The following is a 16,583-nucleotide window of genomic DNA, read 5'->3' as shown; positions in this document are numbered from 1 at the left end:
GGCCTAACAGGAGGCTTTAAAATTTTCTTTCTAGTGACCTTCGTTTGGGAGAAAAATGCAAAGGTACAAGACAGCTTTTCCTTGCCAATATCTCTCTTTTGCAAAGAGCTGCGCATTGGAAAATTCAGGGCTATGTCGTGTAGATGATGGCCTAACAGGAGGCTTTAAAATTTTCTTTCTAGTGTCCTTCGTTTGGGAGAAAAATGCAAAGGTACAAGACAGCTTTTCCTTGCCAATATCTCTCTTTTGCAAAGAGCTACGGATTGGAAAATTCAGGGCTATGTCGTGTAGATGATGGCCTAACAGGAGGCTTTAAAATTTTCTTTCTAGTGTCCTTCGTTTGGGAGAAAAATGCAAAGGTACAAGACAGCTTTTCCTTGCCAATATCTCTCTTTTGCAAAGAGCTACGCATTGGAAAATTCAGGGCTATGTCGTGTAGATGATGGCCTAACAGGAGGCTTTAAAATTTTCTTTCTAGTGTCCTTCGTTTGGGTGAAAAATGCAAAGGTACAAGACAGCTTTTCCTTGCCAATATCTCTCTTTTGCAAAGAGCTACGCATTGGAAAATTCAGGGCTATGTCGTGTAGATGATGGCCTAACAGGAGGCTTTAAAATTTTCTTTCTAGTGACCTTCGTTTGGGAGAAAAATGCAAAGGTACAAGACAGCTTTTCCTTGCTAATATCTCTCTTTTGCAAAGAGCTGCGCATTGGAAAATTCAGGGCTATGTCGTGTAGATGATGGCCTAACAGGAGGCTTTAAAATTTTCTTTCTAGTGTCCTTCGTTTGGGAGAAAAATGCAAAAGTACAATGCTGCTTTTCCTTGCCGATATCTCTCCTTTGCAAAGAGATAAGCATTGGAAAATTCAGGGCTATAACGTGTAGATGAAGCACTAACAGGAGGCTTTAAAATTTTCATTCTAGTGTCTTTCGTTTGGGAGAAAAATGCAAAGGTACAATACAGCTTTTCCTTGCCAATATCTCTCTTTTGCAAAGAGCTAGGCATTGGAAAATGCAGGGCTATAACGTGTAGATGAAGCACTAACAGGAGGCTTTAAAATTTTCTTTCTAGTGTCTTTCGTTTGGGAGAAAAATGCAAAGGTACAATGCTGCTTTTCCTTGCCGATAACTCTCTTTTGCAAAGAGATAGGCATTGGAAAATGCAGGGCTATAACGTGTAGATGAAGCACTAACAGGAGGCTTTAACATTTTCATTCTAGTGTCTTTCGTTTGGGAGAAAAATGCAAAGGTACAATACAGCTTTTCCTTGCCGATATCTCTCTTTTGCAAAGAGCTACGCATTGGAAAATTCAGGGCTATGTCGTGTAGATGATGGCCTAACAGGAGGCTTTAAAATTTTCTTTCTAGTGTCCTTCGTTTGGGAGAAAAATGCAATGGTACAAGACAGCTTTTCAATGCCAATATATCTCTTTTGCAAAGAGCTGCGCATTGGAAAATTCAGGGCTATGTCGTGTAGATGATGGCCTAACAGGAGGCTTTAAAATTTTCTTTCTAGTGTCCTTCGTTTGGGAGAAAAATGCAAAGGTACAAGACAGCTTTTCCTTGCCAATATCTCTCTTTTGCAAAGAGCTACGGATTGGAAAATTCAGGGCTATGTCGTGTAGATGATGGCCTAACAGGAGGCTTTAAAATTTTCTTTCTAGTGTCCTTCGTTTGGGAGAAAAATGCAAAGGTACAAGACAGCTTTTCCTTGCCAATATCTCTCTTTTGCAAAGAGCTACGCATTGGAAAATTCAGGGCTATCAAATCTAACTACATCAGAGAAGGCCAGGTACCCTACACCATAACAGGGGGTTTGAAATTTTGACTTGTCTACTTAAAGATCAACAAAATCTGATAACAAGGTCAATTAAGTCCCTGGGTGGGATTGAACCACCAACCATTTGGTTAATAGCCTTACACACTAACTGATTGCGCCACAGCGACACTTTGCAAAAGTACATACTGACAAAGGCTAATAAGCATTCATCTAGAACGATTCCTAGAAACATTTTAAAAAGTCAATAATGTGGAGAGTTTTTGTAAGATGTTACTTCCATCAACAAATTAAGAAACATATTGGTACTTTCCCATGACGAGTGAGTGCTTCAGGATCTTTTGCACTTACATGTGCAGCAGAGTACTGTAATGGAAGCATGCTGGGTCCATAACCCAGAGGTAGGTAGATTGAAACTATCCTCTGCTATATGCATTTTTTTTGTTCATTAAAGTAATCCAAAACTGGGATTGATATTTTAGCTTTTATTTTTACTTAAAGTACAATAACTTTTACCATTTTAATTTGTTTTAATAGTATATTGACAGTATTGTTTTCTTTCAAAAATCCAATTAATTTTCTTTACCCGATTATTAAAATGGTAACTGACAAAAACAAACTGCATTGTCACCAGAAGAGCAATACAAAATGTACAAGTGATATATTAAAATCATCTTTCCAGCTTGAATTTCAATGATGCATTGGGGCAACGATTTTGTGAGAAACATCTTCACCCTTAAATAAAGATTTTCTTAATTCCTTACCTGTGTGCTAATTAGATATCACCTTGTTTTCACATTAAACAGACTTCCACGTGAGAAAGCAGCAAGGATGCAGTGGCGTTAATGTTTCCTGGTGTCAACCTGTATTATTTCAGTAGAATTTGAAATGAGGATGCATCTTGCTGCCTTTCCAATGAAGCAAGTTTAATTTAGTAATAGGTGAAAAACCATCCCTACAAAGGTGTTAATCAGAGACTTGGCTTTGTGGACACTTTTCAGAGAACAAATTTGTTAGCATAAAAATAAAGCCAGAAAATGAAGAGCTGTTAAATCACTCAATTGGATTTTTTTGCCAGCATATTTCTTTTTCTCTGCAACCCACTGCTAAATTGTGCTTCCTAGCTGTTTTTATAAAATCACTGAATCAAATCTAACTCTGATTACATCAGAGAAGGCCAGGTACCCTACACCATAACAGGGGTTTTCGAAATTTTGACTTGTCTACTTAAAGATCAACAAAATCTGATAACAAGGTCAATTATGTCCCTGGGTGGGATTGAACCACCAACCTTTTGGTTAATAGCTGTACACACTAACTGATTGCGCCACAGCGACACTTTGCAAAAGTATATACTGACAAAGGATAATAAGCATTCATCTAGAACGTTTCCTATAAAAACTTTAAATAGTCAATAATCTGGAGAGTTTTTGTAAGATGTTTCTTCCATCAACCAATGAAGAAACACATTGGTACTTTCCCATGATGAGTGAGTGCTTCAGGATCTCTTGCACTTACATGTGCAGCAGAGTACTGTTATGAAAGCATGCTGGGTCCATAACCCAGAGGTAGGCAGATTGAAACTATCCTCTGCTATATGCATTTTTTTTTGTTAATTAAAGTAATCCAAAACTGGGATTGATATTTTTGCTCTTTTATTTTTACTTAAAGTACAATAACTTTTACCATTTTAATTTGTTTTAATAGTATATTGACAGTATTGTTTTCTTTCAAAAATCCAATTAATTTTCTTTACCCGATTATTAAAATGGTAATTGACAAAAACAAACTACATTGTCACCAGAAGAGCAATACAAAATGTACAAGTGATATATTAAAATCATCTTTCCAGCTTGAATTTCAATGATGCATTGGGGCAACGATTTTGTGAGAAACATCTTCACCCTTAAATAAAGATTTTCTTAATTCCTTACCTGTGTGCTAATTAGATATCACTTTGTTTTCACATTAAACAGACTTCCACATGAGAAAACAGCAAAGATGCAGTGGCGTTAATGTTTCCTGGTGTCAACCTGTATTATTTCCGTAGATATTGAAATGAGGATGCATCTTGCTGCCTTTCCAATGAAGCAAGTTTAATTTAGTAATAGGTGAAAAACCATCCCTACAAAGATGTTAATCAGATACTTGGCTTTGTGGACACTTTTCAGAGAACAAATTTGTTATCATAAAAATAAAGCCAGAAAATGAAGAGCTGTTTAATCACTCAATTGGATTTTTCTGCCAGCATTTTTCTTTTTCTCTGCAACCCACTGCTAAATTGTGCTTCCTAGCTGTTTTTTTTATAAAATCACTTAATCAAATCTAACTCTGATTACATCAGATAAGGCCAGGTACCCTACACCATAAGAGGGGTTTTGCAATTTTGACTTGTCTACTTAAATATTACCAAAATCTGATCACAAGGTCAATTACGTCCCTGGGTGGGATTGAACCACCAACCTTTTGATTAATAGCTGAACACACTAACCGATTGCGCCACAGAGACACTTTGCAAAAAGTACATACTGACAAAGACTAATAAGCATTCATCTAGAACGTTTCCTAGAAAAACTTTAAAAAGTCAATAATCTGGAGAGTTTTTGTAAGATGTTTCTTCCAGCAACCAATGAAGAAACACATTGGTACTTTCGCATGATGAGTGAGTGCTTCAGGATCTCTTGCACTTACATGTGCAGCAGAGTACTGCACTGGAAGCATGCTGGGCCCATAACCCAGAGGTAGGCAGATTGAAACTATCCTCTGCTATATGCATTTTTTTTTGTTCATTAAAGTAATCCAAAACTGGGATTGATATTTTAGCTTTTATTTTTACTTAAAGTACAATAACTTTTACCATTTTAATTTGTTTTAATAGTATATTGACAGTATTGTTTTCTTTCAAAAATCCAATTAATTTTCTTTACCCGATTATTAAAATGGTAATTGACAAAAACAAACTACATTGTCACCAGAAGAGCAATACAAAATGTACAAGTGATATATTAAAATCATCTTTCCAGCTTGAATTTCAATGATGCATTGGGGCAACGATTTTGTGAGAAACATCTTCACCCTTAAATAAAGATTTTCTTTATTCCTTACCTGTGTGCTAATTAGATATTACCTTGTTTTCACATTAAACAGACTTCCACATGAGAAAGCAGCAAGGATGCAGTGGCGTTAATGTTTCCTGGTGTCAACCTGTATTATTTCCGTAGATATTGAAATGAGGATGCATCTTGCTGCCTTTCCAATGAAGCAAGTTTAATTTAGTAATAGGTGAAAAACCATCCCTACAAAGATGTTAATCAGATACTTGGCTTTGTGGACACTTTTCAGAGAACAAATTTGTTATCATAAAAATAAAGCCAGAAAATGAAGAGCTGTTTAATCACTCAATTGGATTTTTCTGCCAGCATTTTTCTTTTTCTCTGCAACCCACTGCTAAATTGTGCTTCCTAGCTGTTTTTTTTATAAAATCACTTAATCAAATCTAACTCTGATTACATCAGATAAGGCCAGGTACCCTACACCATAAGAGGGGTTTTGCAATTTTGACTTGTCTACTTAAATATTACCAAAATCTGATCATAAGGTCAATTACGTCCCTGGGTGGGATTGAACCACCAACCTTTTGATTAATAGCTGAACACACTAACCGATTGCGCCACAGAGACACTTTGCAAAAAGTACATACTGACAAAGACTAATAAGCATTCATCTAGAACGTTTCCTAGAAAAACTTTAAAAAGTCAATAATCTGGAGAGTTTTTGTAAGATGTTTCTTCCAGCAACCAATGAAGAAACACATTGGTACTTTCGCATGATGAGTGAGTGCTTCAGGATCTCTTGCACTTACATGTGCAGCAGAGTACTGCACTGGAAGCATGCTGGGCCCATAACCCAGAGGTAGGCAGATTGAAACTATCCTTTGCTATATGCATTTTTTTTTGTTCATTAAAGTAATCCAAAACTGGGATTGATATTTTAGCTTTTATTTTTACTTAAAGTACAATAACTTTTACCATTTTAATTTGTTTTAATAGTATATTGACAGTATTGTTTTCTTTCAAAAATCCAATTAATTTTCTTTACCCGATTATTAAAATGGTAATTGACAAAAACAAACTACATTGTCACCAGAAGAGCAATACAAAATGTACAAGTGATATATTAAAATCATCTTTCCAGCTTGAATTTCAATGATGCATTGGGGCAACGATTTTGTGAGAAACATCTTCACCCTTAAATAAAGATTTTCTTTATTCCTTACCTGTGTGCTAATTAGATATCACCTTGTTTTCACATTAAACAGACTTCCACATGAGAAAGCAGCAAGGATGCAGTGGCGTTAATGTTTCCTGGTGTCAACCTGTATTATTTCAGTAGATATTGAAATGAGGATGCATCTTGCTGCCTTTCCAATGAAGCAAGTTTAATTTAGTAATAGATGAAAAACCATCCCTACAAATATGTTAATCAGATACTTGGCTTTGTGGACACTTTTCAGAGAACAAATTAGTTAGCATAAAAATAAAGCCAGAAAATGAAGAGCTGTTTAATCACTCAATTGGATTTTTCTGCCAGCATATTTCTTTTTCTCTGCAACCCACTGCTAAATTGTGCTTCCTAGCTGTTTTTATAAAATCACTGAATCAAATCTAACTACATCAGAGAAGGCCAGGTACCCTACACCATAACAGGGGGTTTGAAATTTTGACTTGTCTACTTAAAGATCACCAAAATCTGATAACAAGGTCAATTAAGTCCCTGGGTGGGATTGAACCACCAACCTTTTGGTTAATAGCCTTACACACTAACTGATTGCGCCACAGCGACACTTTGCAAAAGTACATACTGACAAAGGCTAATAAGCATTCATCTAGAACGATTCCTAGAAACATTTTAAAAAGTCAATAATGTGGAGAGTTTTTGTAAGATGTTACTTCCATCAACCAATGAAGAAACACATTGGTACTTTCCCATGACGAGTGAGTGCTTCAGGATCTTTTGCACTTACATGTGCAGCAGAGTACTGTAATGGAAGCATGCTGGGTCCATAACCCAGAGGTAGGCAGATTGAAACTATCCTCTGCTATATGCATTTTTTTTTGTTCATTAAAGTAATCCAAAACTGGGATTGATATTTTAGCTTTTATTTTTACTTAAAGTACAATAACTTTTACCATTTTAATTTGTTTTAATAGTATATTGACAGTATTGTTTTCTTTCAAAAATCCAATTAATTTTCTTTACCCGATTATTAAAATGGTAACTGACAAAAACAAACTACATTGTCACCAGAAGAGCAATACAAAATGTACAAGTGATATATTAAAATCATCTTTCCAGCTTGAATTTCAATGATGCATTGGGGCAACGATTTTGTGAGAAACATCTTCACCCTTAAATAAAGATTTTCTTAATTCCTTACCTGTGTGCTAATTAGATATCACCTTGTTTTCACATTAAACAGACTTCCACATGAGAAAGCAGCAAGGATGCAGTGGTGTTAATGTTTCCTGGTGTCAACCTGTATTATTTCAGTAGATATTGAAATGAGGATGCATCTTGCTGCCTTTCCAATGAAGCAAGTTTAATTTAGTAATAGGTGAAAAACCATCCCTACAAAGGTGTTAATCAGAGACTTGGCTTTGTGGACACTTTTCAGAGAACAAATTTGTTAGCATAAAAATAAAGCCAGAAAATGAAGAGCTGTTTAATCACTCAATTGGATTTTTTTGCCAGCATATTTCTTTTTCTCTGCAACCCACTGCTATATTGTGCTTCCTAGCTGTTTTTATAAAATCACTGAATCAAATCTAACTCTGATTACATCAGAGAAGGCCAGGTACCCTACACCATAACAGGGGTTTTCGAAATTTTGACTTGTCTACTTAAAGATCAACAAAATCTGATAACAAGGTCAATTACGTCCCTGGGTGGGATTGAACCACCAACCTTTTGGTTAATAGCTGTACACACTAACTGATTGCGCCACAGCGACACTTTGCAAAAGTACATACTGACAAAGGCTAATAAGCATTCATCTAGAACGTTTCCTATAAAAACTTTAAATAGTCAATAATCTGGAGAGTTTTTGTAAGATGTTTCTTCCATCAACCAATGAAGAAACACATTGGTACTTTCCCATGATGAGTGAGTGCTTCAGGATCTCTTGCACTTACATGTGCAGCAGAGTACTGTTATGAAAGCATGCTGGGTCCATAACCCAGAGGTAGGCAGATTGAAACTATCCTCTGCTATATGCATTTTTTTTTGTTAATTAAAGTAATCCAAAACTGGGATTGATATTTTTGCTCTTTTATTTTTACTTAAAGTACAATAACTTTTACCATTTTAATTTGTTTTAATAGTATATTGACAGTATTGTTTTCTTTCAAAAATCCAATTAATTTTCTTTACCCGATTATTAAAATGGTAATTGACAAAAACAAACTACATTGTCACCAGAAGAGCAATACAAAATGTACAAGTGATATATTAAAATCATCTTTCCAGCTTGAATTTCAATGATGCATTGGGGCAACGATTTTGTGAGAAACATCTTCACCCTTAAATAAAGATTTTCTTAATTCCTTACCTGTGTGCTAATTAGATATCACTTTGTTTTCACATTAAACAGACTTCCACATGAGAAAACAGCAAAGATGCAGTGGCGTTAATGTTTCCTGGTGTCAACCTGTATTATTTCCGTAGATATTGAAATGAGGATGCATCTTGCTGCCTTTCCAATGAAGCAAGTTTAATTTAGTAATAGGTGAAAAACCATCCCTACAAAGATGTTAATCAGATACTTGGCTTTGTGGACACTTTTCAGAGAACAAATTTGTTATCATAAAAATAAAGCCAGAAAATGAAGAGCTGTTTAATCACTCAATTGGATTTTTCTGCCAGCATTTTTCTTTTTCTCTGCAACCCACTGCTAAATTGTGCTTCCTAGCTGTTTTTATAAAATCACTGAATCAAATCTAACTACATCAGAGAAGGCCAGGTACCCTACACCATAACAGGGGGTTTGAAATTTTGACTTGTCTACTTAAAGATCACCAAAATCTGATAACAAGGTCAATTAAGTCCCTGGGTGGGATTGAACCACCAACCTTTTGGTTAATAGCCTTACACACTAATTGATTGCGCCACAGCGACACTTTGCAAAAGTACATACTGACAAAGGCTAATAAGCATTCATCTAGAACGATTCCTAGAAACATTTTAAAAAGTCAATAATGTGGAGAGTTTTTGTAAGATGTTTCTTCCATCAACCAATGAAGAAACACATTGGTACTTTCCCATGATGAGTGAGTGCTTCAGGATCTTTTGCACTTACATGTGCAGCAGAGTACTGTAATGGAAGCATGCTGGGTCCATAACCCAGAGGTAGGCAGATTGAAACTATCCTCTGCTATATGCATTTTTTTTTGTTAATTAAAGTAATCCAAAACTGGGATTGATATTTTTGCTCTTTTATTTTTACTTAAAGTACAATAACTTTTACCATTTTAATTTGTTTTAATAGTATATTGACAGTATTGTTTTCTTTCAAAAATCCACTTAATTTTCTTTACCCGATTATTAAAATGGTAATTGACAAAAACAAACTACATTGTCACCAGAAGAGCAATACAAAATGTACAAGTGATATATTAAAATCATCTTTCCAGCTTGAATTTCAATGATGCATTGGGGCAACGATTTTGTGAGAAACATCTTCACCCTTAAATAAAGATTTTCTTAATTCCTTACCTGTGTGCTAATTAGATATCACCTTGTTTTCACATTAAACAGACTTCCACATGAGAAAACAGCAAAGATGCAGTGGCGTTAATGTTTCCTGGTGTCAACCTGTATTATTTCCGTAGATATTGAAATGAGGATGCATCTTGCTGCCTTTCCAATGAAGCAAGTTTAATTTAGTAATAGGTGAAAAACCATCCCTACAAAGATGTTAATCAGATACTTGGCTTTGTGGACACTTTTCAGAGAACAAATTTGTTATCATAAAAATAAAGCCAGAAAATGAAGAGCTGTTTAATCACGCAATTGGATTTTTCTGCCAGCATTTTTCTTTTTCTCTGCAACCCACTGCTAAATTGTGCTTCCTAGCTGTTTTTTTTATAAAATCACTTAATCAAATCTAACTCTGATTACATCAGAGAAGGCCAGGTACCCTACACCATAACAGGGGGTTTGAAATTTTGACTTGTATACTTAAAGATCACCAAAATCTGATAACAAGGTCCATTAAGTCCCTGGGTGGGATTGAACCACCAACCTTTTGGTTAATAGCCTTACACACTAACTGATTGCGCCACAGCGACACTTTGTGAAAGTACATACTGACAAAGGCTAATAAGCATTCATCTAGAACGATTCCTAGAAACATTTTAAAAAGTCAATAATGTGGAGAGTTTTTGTAAGATGTTTCTTCCATCAACCAATGAAGAAACACATTGGTACTTTCCCATGATGAGTGAGTGCTTCAGGATCTCTTGCACTTACATGTGCAGCAGAGTACTCTAATGGAAGCATGCTGGGTCCATAACCCAGAGGTAGGCAGATTGAAACTATCCTCTGCTATATGCATTTTTTTTTGTTAATTAAAGTAATCCAAAACTGGGATTGATATTTTTGCTCTTTTATTTTTACTTAAAGTACAATAACTTTTACCATTTTAATTTGTTTTAATAGTATATTGACAGTATTGTTTTCTTTCAAAAATCCAATTAATTTTCTTTACCCGATTATTAAAATGGTAATTGACAAAAACAAACTACATTGTCACCAGAAGAGCAATACAAAATGTACAAGTGATATATTAAAATCATCTTTCCAGCTTGAATTTCAATGATGCATTGGGGCAACGATTTTGTGAGAAACATCTTCACCCTTAAATAAAGATTTTCTTAATTCCTTACCTGTGTGCTAATTAGATATCACCTTGTTTTCACATTAAACAGACTTCCACATGAGAAAACAGCAAAGATGCAGTGGCGTTAATGTTTCCTGGTGTCAACCTGTATTATTTCCGTAGATATTGAAATGAGGATGCATCTTGCTGCCTTTCCAATGAAGCAAGTTTAATTTAGTAATAGGTGAAAAAACATCCCTACAAAGATGTGAATCAGATACTTGGCTTTGTGGACACTTTTCAGAGAACAAATTTGTTATCATAAAAAATAAAGCCAGAAAATGAAGAGCTGTTTAATCACTCAATTGGATTTTTCTGCCAGCATTTTTCTTTTTCTCTGCAACCCACTGCTAAATTGTGCTTCCTAGCTGTTTTTTTATAAAATCACTTAATCAAATCTAACTCTGATTACATCAGAGAAGGCCAGGTACCCTACACCATAAGAGGGGGTTTGCAATTTTGACTTGTCTACTTAAATATCACCAAAATCTGATCACAAGATCAATTATGTCCCTGGGTGGGATTGAACCACCAACCTTTTGATTAATAGCTGAACACACTAACCGATTGCGCCACAGAGACACTTTGCAAAAAGTACATACTGACAAAGACTAATAAGCATTCATCTAGAACGTTTCCTAGAAAAACTTTAAAAAATCAATAATCTGGAGAGTTTTTGTAAGATGTTTCTTCCAGCAACCAATGAAGAAACACATTGGTACTTTCGCATGATGAGTGAGTGCTTCAGGATCTCTTGCACTTACATGTGCAGCAGAGTACTGCAATGAAAGCATGCTGGGCCCATAACCCAGAGGTAGGCAGATTGAAACTATCCTTTGCTATATGCATTTTTTTCTTTTGTTCATTAAAGTAATCCAAAACTGGGATTGATATTTTAGCTTTTATTTTTACTTAAAGTACAATAACTTTTACCATTTTAATTTGTTTTAATAGTATATTGACAGTATTGTTTTCTTTCAAAAATCCACTTAATTTTCTTTACCCGATTATTAAAATGGTAATTGACAAAAACAAACTACATTGTCACCAGAAGAGCAATACAAAATGTACAAGTGATATATTAAAATCATCTTTCCAGCTTGAATTTCAATGATGCATTGGGGCAACGATTTTGTGAGAAACATCTTCACCCTTAAATAAAGATTTTCTTAATTCCTTACCTGTGTGCTAATTAGATATCACCTTGTTTTCACATTAAACAGACTTCCACATGAGAAAGCAGCAAGGATGCAGTGGCGTTAATGTTTCCTGGTGTCAACCTGTATTATTTCAGTAGATATTGAAATGAGGATGCATCTTGCTGCCTTTCCAATGAAGCAAGTTTAATTTAGTAATAGGTGAAAAACCATCCCTACAAATATGTTAATCAGATACTTGGCTTTGTGGACACTTTTCAGAGAACAAATTAGTTAGCATAAAAATAAAGCCAGAAAATGAAGAGCTGTTTAATCACTCAATTGGATTTTTCTGCCAGCATATTTCTTTTTCTCTGCAACCCACTGCTAAATTGTGCTTCCTAGCTGTTTTTATAAAATCACTGAATCAAATCTAACTCTGATTACATCAGAGAAGGCCAGGTACCCTACACCATAACAGGGGGTTTGAAATTTTGACTTGTCTACTTAAAGATCACCAAAATCTGATAACAAGGTCAATTAAGTTTCTGGGTGGGATTGAACCACCAACTTTTTGGTTAATAGCCTTACACACTAACTGATTGCGCCACAGTGACACTTTGCAAAAGTACTTACTGACAAAGGCTAATAAGCATTCATCTAGAACGATTCCTAGAAACATTTTAAAAAGTCAATAATGTGGAGAGTTTTTGTAAGATGTTTCTTCCATCAACCAATGAAGAAACACATTGGTACTTTCCCATGATGAGTGAGTGCTTCAGGATCTCTTGCACTTACATGTGCAGCAGAGTACTGTAATGGAAGCATGCTGGGTCCATAACCCAGAGGTAGGCAGATTGAAACTATCCTCTGCTATATGCATTTTTTTTTGTTAATTAAAGTAATCCAAAACTGGGATTGATATTTTTGCTCTTTTATTTTTACTTAAAGTACATTAACTTTAACATTTTAATTTGTTTTAATAGTATATTGACAGTATTGTTTTCTTTCAAAAATCCAATTAATTTTCTTTACCCGATTATTAAAATGGTAATTGACAAAAGCAAACTACATTGTCACCAGAAGAGCAATACAAAATGTACAAGTGATATATTAAAATCATCTTTCCAGCTTGAATTTCAATGATGCATTGGGGCAACGATTTTGTGAGAAACATCTTCACCCTTAAATAAAGATTTTCTTAATTCCTTACCTGTGTGCTAATTAGATATCACCTTGTTTTCACATTAAACAGACTTCCACATGAGAAAGCAGCAAGGATGCCGTGGCGTTAATGTTTCCTGGTGTCAACCTGTATTATTTCAGTAGATATTGAAATGAGGATGCATCTTGCTGCCTTTCCAATGAAGCAAGTTTAATTTAGTAATAGGTGAAAAACCATCCCTACAAAGATGTTAATCAGATACTTGGCTTTGTGGACACTTTTCAGAGAACAAATTTGTTAGCATAAAAATAAAGCCAGAAAATGAAGAGCTGTTTAATCACTCAATTGGATTTTTTTGCCAGCATATTTCTTTTTCTCTGCAACCCACTGCTAAATTGTGCTTCCTAGCTGTTTTTATAAAATCACTGAATCAAATCTAACTCTGATTACATCAGAGAAGGCCAGGTACCCTACACCATAACAGGGGTTTTCGAAATTTTGACTTGTCTACTTAAAGATCAACAAAATCTGATAACAAGGTCAATTACGTCCCTGGGTGGGATTGAACCACCAACATTTTGGTTAATAGCCGTACACACTAACTGATTGCGCCACAGCGACACTTTGCAAAAGTACTTACTGACAAAGGCTAATAAGCATTCATCTAGAACGTTTCCTTTAAAAACTTTAAATAGTCAATAATCTGGAGAGTTTTTGTAAGATGTTTCTTCCATCAACCAATGAAGAAACACATTGGTACTTTCCCATGATGAGTGAGTGCTTCAGGATCTCTTGCACTTACATGTGCAGCAGAGTACTGTAATGGAAGCATGCTGGGTCCATAACCCAGAGGTAGGCAGATTGAAACTATCCTCTGCTATATGCATTTTTTTTGTTAATTAAAGTAATCCAAAACATGGGATTGATATTTGTGCTCTTTTATTTTTACTTAAAGTACAATAACTTTTACCATTTTAATTTGTTTTAATAGTATATTGACAGTATTGTTTTCTTTCAAAAATCCAATTAATTTTCTTTACCCGATTATTAAAATGGTAATTGACAAAAACAAACTACATTGTCACCAGAAGAGCAATACAAAATGTACAAGTGATATATTAAAATCATCTTTCCAGCTTGAATTTCAATGATGCATTGGGGCAACGATTTTGTGAGAAACATCTTCACCCTTAAATAAAGATTTTCTTAATTCCTTACCTGTGTGCTAATTAGATATCACCTTGTTTTCACATTAAACAGACTTCCACATGAGAAAACAGCAAAGATGCAGTGGCGTTAATGTTTCCTGGTGTCAATCTGTATTATTTCCGTAGATATTGAAATGAGGATGCATCTTGCTGCCTTTCCAATGAAGCAAGTTTAATTTAGTAATAGGTGAAAAACCATCCCTACAAAGATGTTAATCAGACACTTGGCTTTGTGGACACTTTTCAGAGAACAAATTAGTTAGCATAAAAATAAAGCCAGAAAATGAAGAGCTGTTTAATCACTCAATTGGATTTTTCTGCCAGCATATTTCTTTTTCTCTGCAACCCACTGCTAAATTGTGCTTCCTAGCTGTTTTTTTATAAAATCACTTAATCAAATCTAACTCTGATTACATCAGAGAAGGCCAGGTACCCTACACCATAACAGGGGGTTTGCAATTTTGACTTGTCTACTTAAATATCACCAAAATCTGATCACAAGATCAATTATGTCCCTGGGTGGGATTGAACCACCAACCTTTTGATTAATAGCTGAACACACTAACCGATTGCACCACAGAGACACTTTGCAAAAAGTACATACTGACAAAGACTAATAAGCATTCATCTAGAACGTTTCCTAGAAAAACTTTAAAAAATCAATAATCTGGAGAGTTTTTGTAAGATGTTTCTTCCAGCAACCAATGAAGAAACACATTGGTACTTTCGCATGATGAGTGAGTGCTTCAGGATCTCTTGCACTTACATGTGCAGCAGAGTACTGCAATGAAAGCATGCTGGGCCCATAACCCAGAGGTAGGCAGATTGAAACTATCCTTTGCTATATGCATTTTTGTTTTTGTTCATTAAAGTAATCCAAAACTGGGATTGATATTTTAGCTTTTATTTTTACTTAAAGTACAATAACTTTTACCATTTTAATTTGTTTTAATAGTATATTGACAGTATTGTTTTCTTTCAAAAATCCAATTAATTTTCTTTACCCGATTATTAAAATGGTAATTGACAAAAACAAACTACATTGTCACCAGAAGAGCAATACAAAATGTACAAGTGATATATTAAAATCATCTTTCCAGCTTGAATTTCAATGATGCATTGGGGCAACGATTTTGTGAGAAACATCTTCACCCTTAAATAAAGATTTTCTTAATTCCTTACCTGTGTGCTAATTAGATATCACCTTGTTTTCACATTAAACAGACTTCCACATGAGAAAGCAGCAAGGATGCAGTGGCGTTAATGTTTCCTGGTGTCAACCTGTATTATTTCAGTAGATATTGAAATGAGGATGCATCTTGCTGCCTTTCCAATGAAGCAAGTTTAATTTAGTAATAGGTGAAAAACCATCCCTACAAATATGTTAATCAGATACTTGGCTTTGTGGACACTTTTCAGAGAACAAATTAGTTAGCATAAAAATAAAGCCAGAAAATGAAGAGCTGTTTAATCACTCAATTGGATTTTTCTGCCAGCATATTTATTTTTCTCTGCAACCCACTGCTAAATTGTGCTTCCTAGCTGTTTTTATAAAATCACTGAATCAAATCTAACTCTGATTACATCAGAGAAGGCCAGGTACCCTGCACCATAACAGGGGGTTTGAAATTTTGACTTGTCTACTTAAAGATCACCAAAATCTTATAACAAGGTCAATTAAGTCCCTGGGTGGGATTGAACTACCAACTTTTTGGTTAATATCCTTTCACACTAACTGATTGCGCCACAGTGACACTTTGCAAAAGTACTTACTGACAAAGGCTAATAAGCATTCATCTAGAACGATTCCTAGAAACATTTTAAAAAGTCAATAATGTGGAGAGTTTTTGTAAGATGTTTCTTCCATCAACCAATGAAGAAACACATTGGTACTTTCCCATGATGAGTGAGTGCTTCAGGATCTCTTGCACTTACATGTGCAGCAGAGTACTGCAATTAAAACAAATTAAAATGGTAAAAGGATAGTTTCAATCTGCCTACCTCTGGGTTATGGACCCAGCATGCTTCCATTACAGTACTCTGTATATATATATAGCGCTCTGGTGTGTGCTGGCATACTCTCCCTCTGTCTCCCCAAAGGGCTAGTGGGGTCCTGTCCTCTATCAGAGCATTCCCTGTGTGTGTGCTGTGTGTCGGTACGATTGTGTCGACATGTATGAGGAGGAAAATGGTGTGGAGGCGGAGCAATTGCCTGTAATGGAGTTGTCACCCCCTAGTAGTTTGTTTTTGTCAATTACCATTTTAATAATCGGGTAAAGAAAATTAATTGGATTTTTGAAAGAAAACAATACTGTCAATATACTATTAAACTTTAAAGCCTCCTGTTATGGTGTAGGGTACCTG

Source organism: Pseudophryne corroboree, unplaced genomic scaffold (assembly GCF_028390025.1).
Source record: "Pseudophryne corroboree isolate aPseCor3 unplaced genomic scaffold, aPseCor3.hap2 scaffold_330, whole genome shotgun sequence".
Lineage (NCBI taxonomy): Eukaryota > Metazoa > Chordata > Amphibia > Anura > Myobatrachidae > Pseudophryne > Pseudophryne corroboree.
This window is presented reverse-complemented; position numbering follows the sequence as displayed.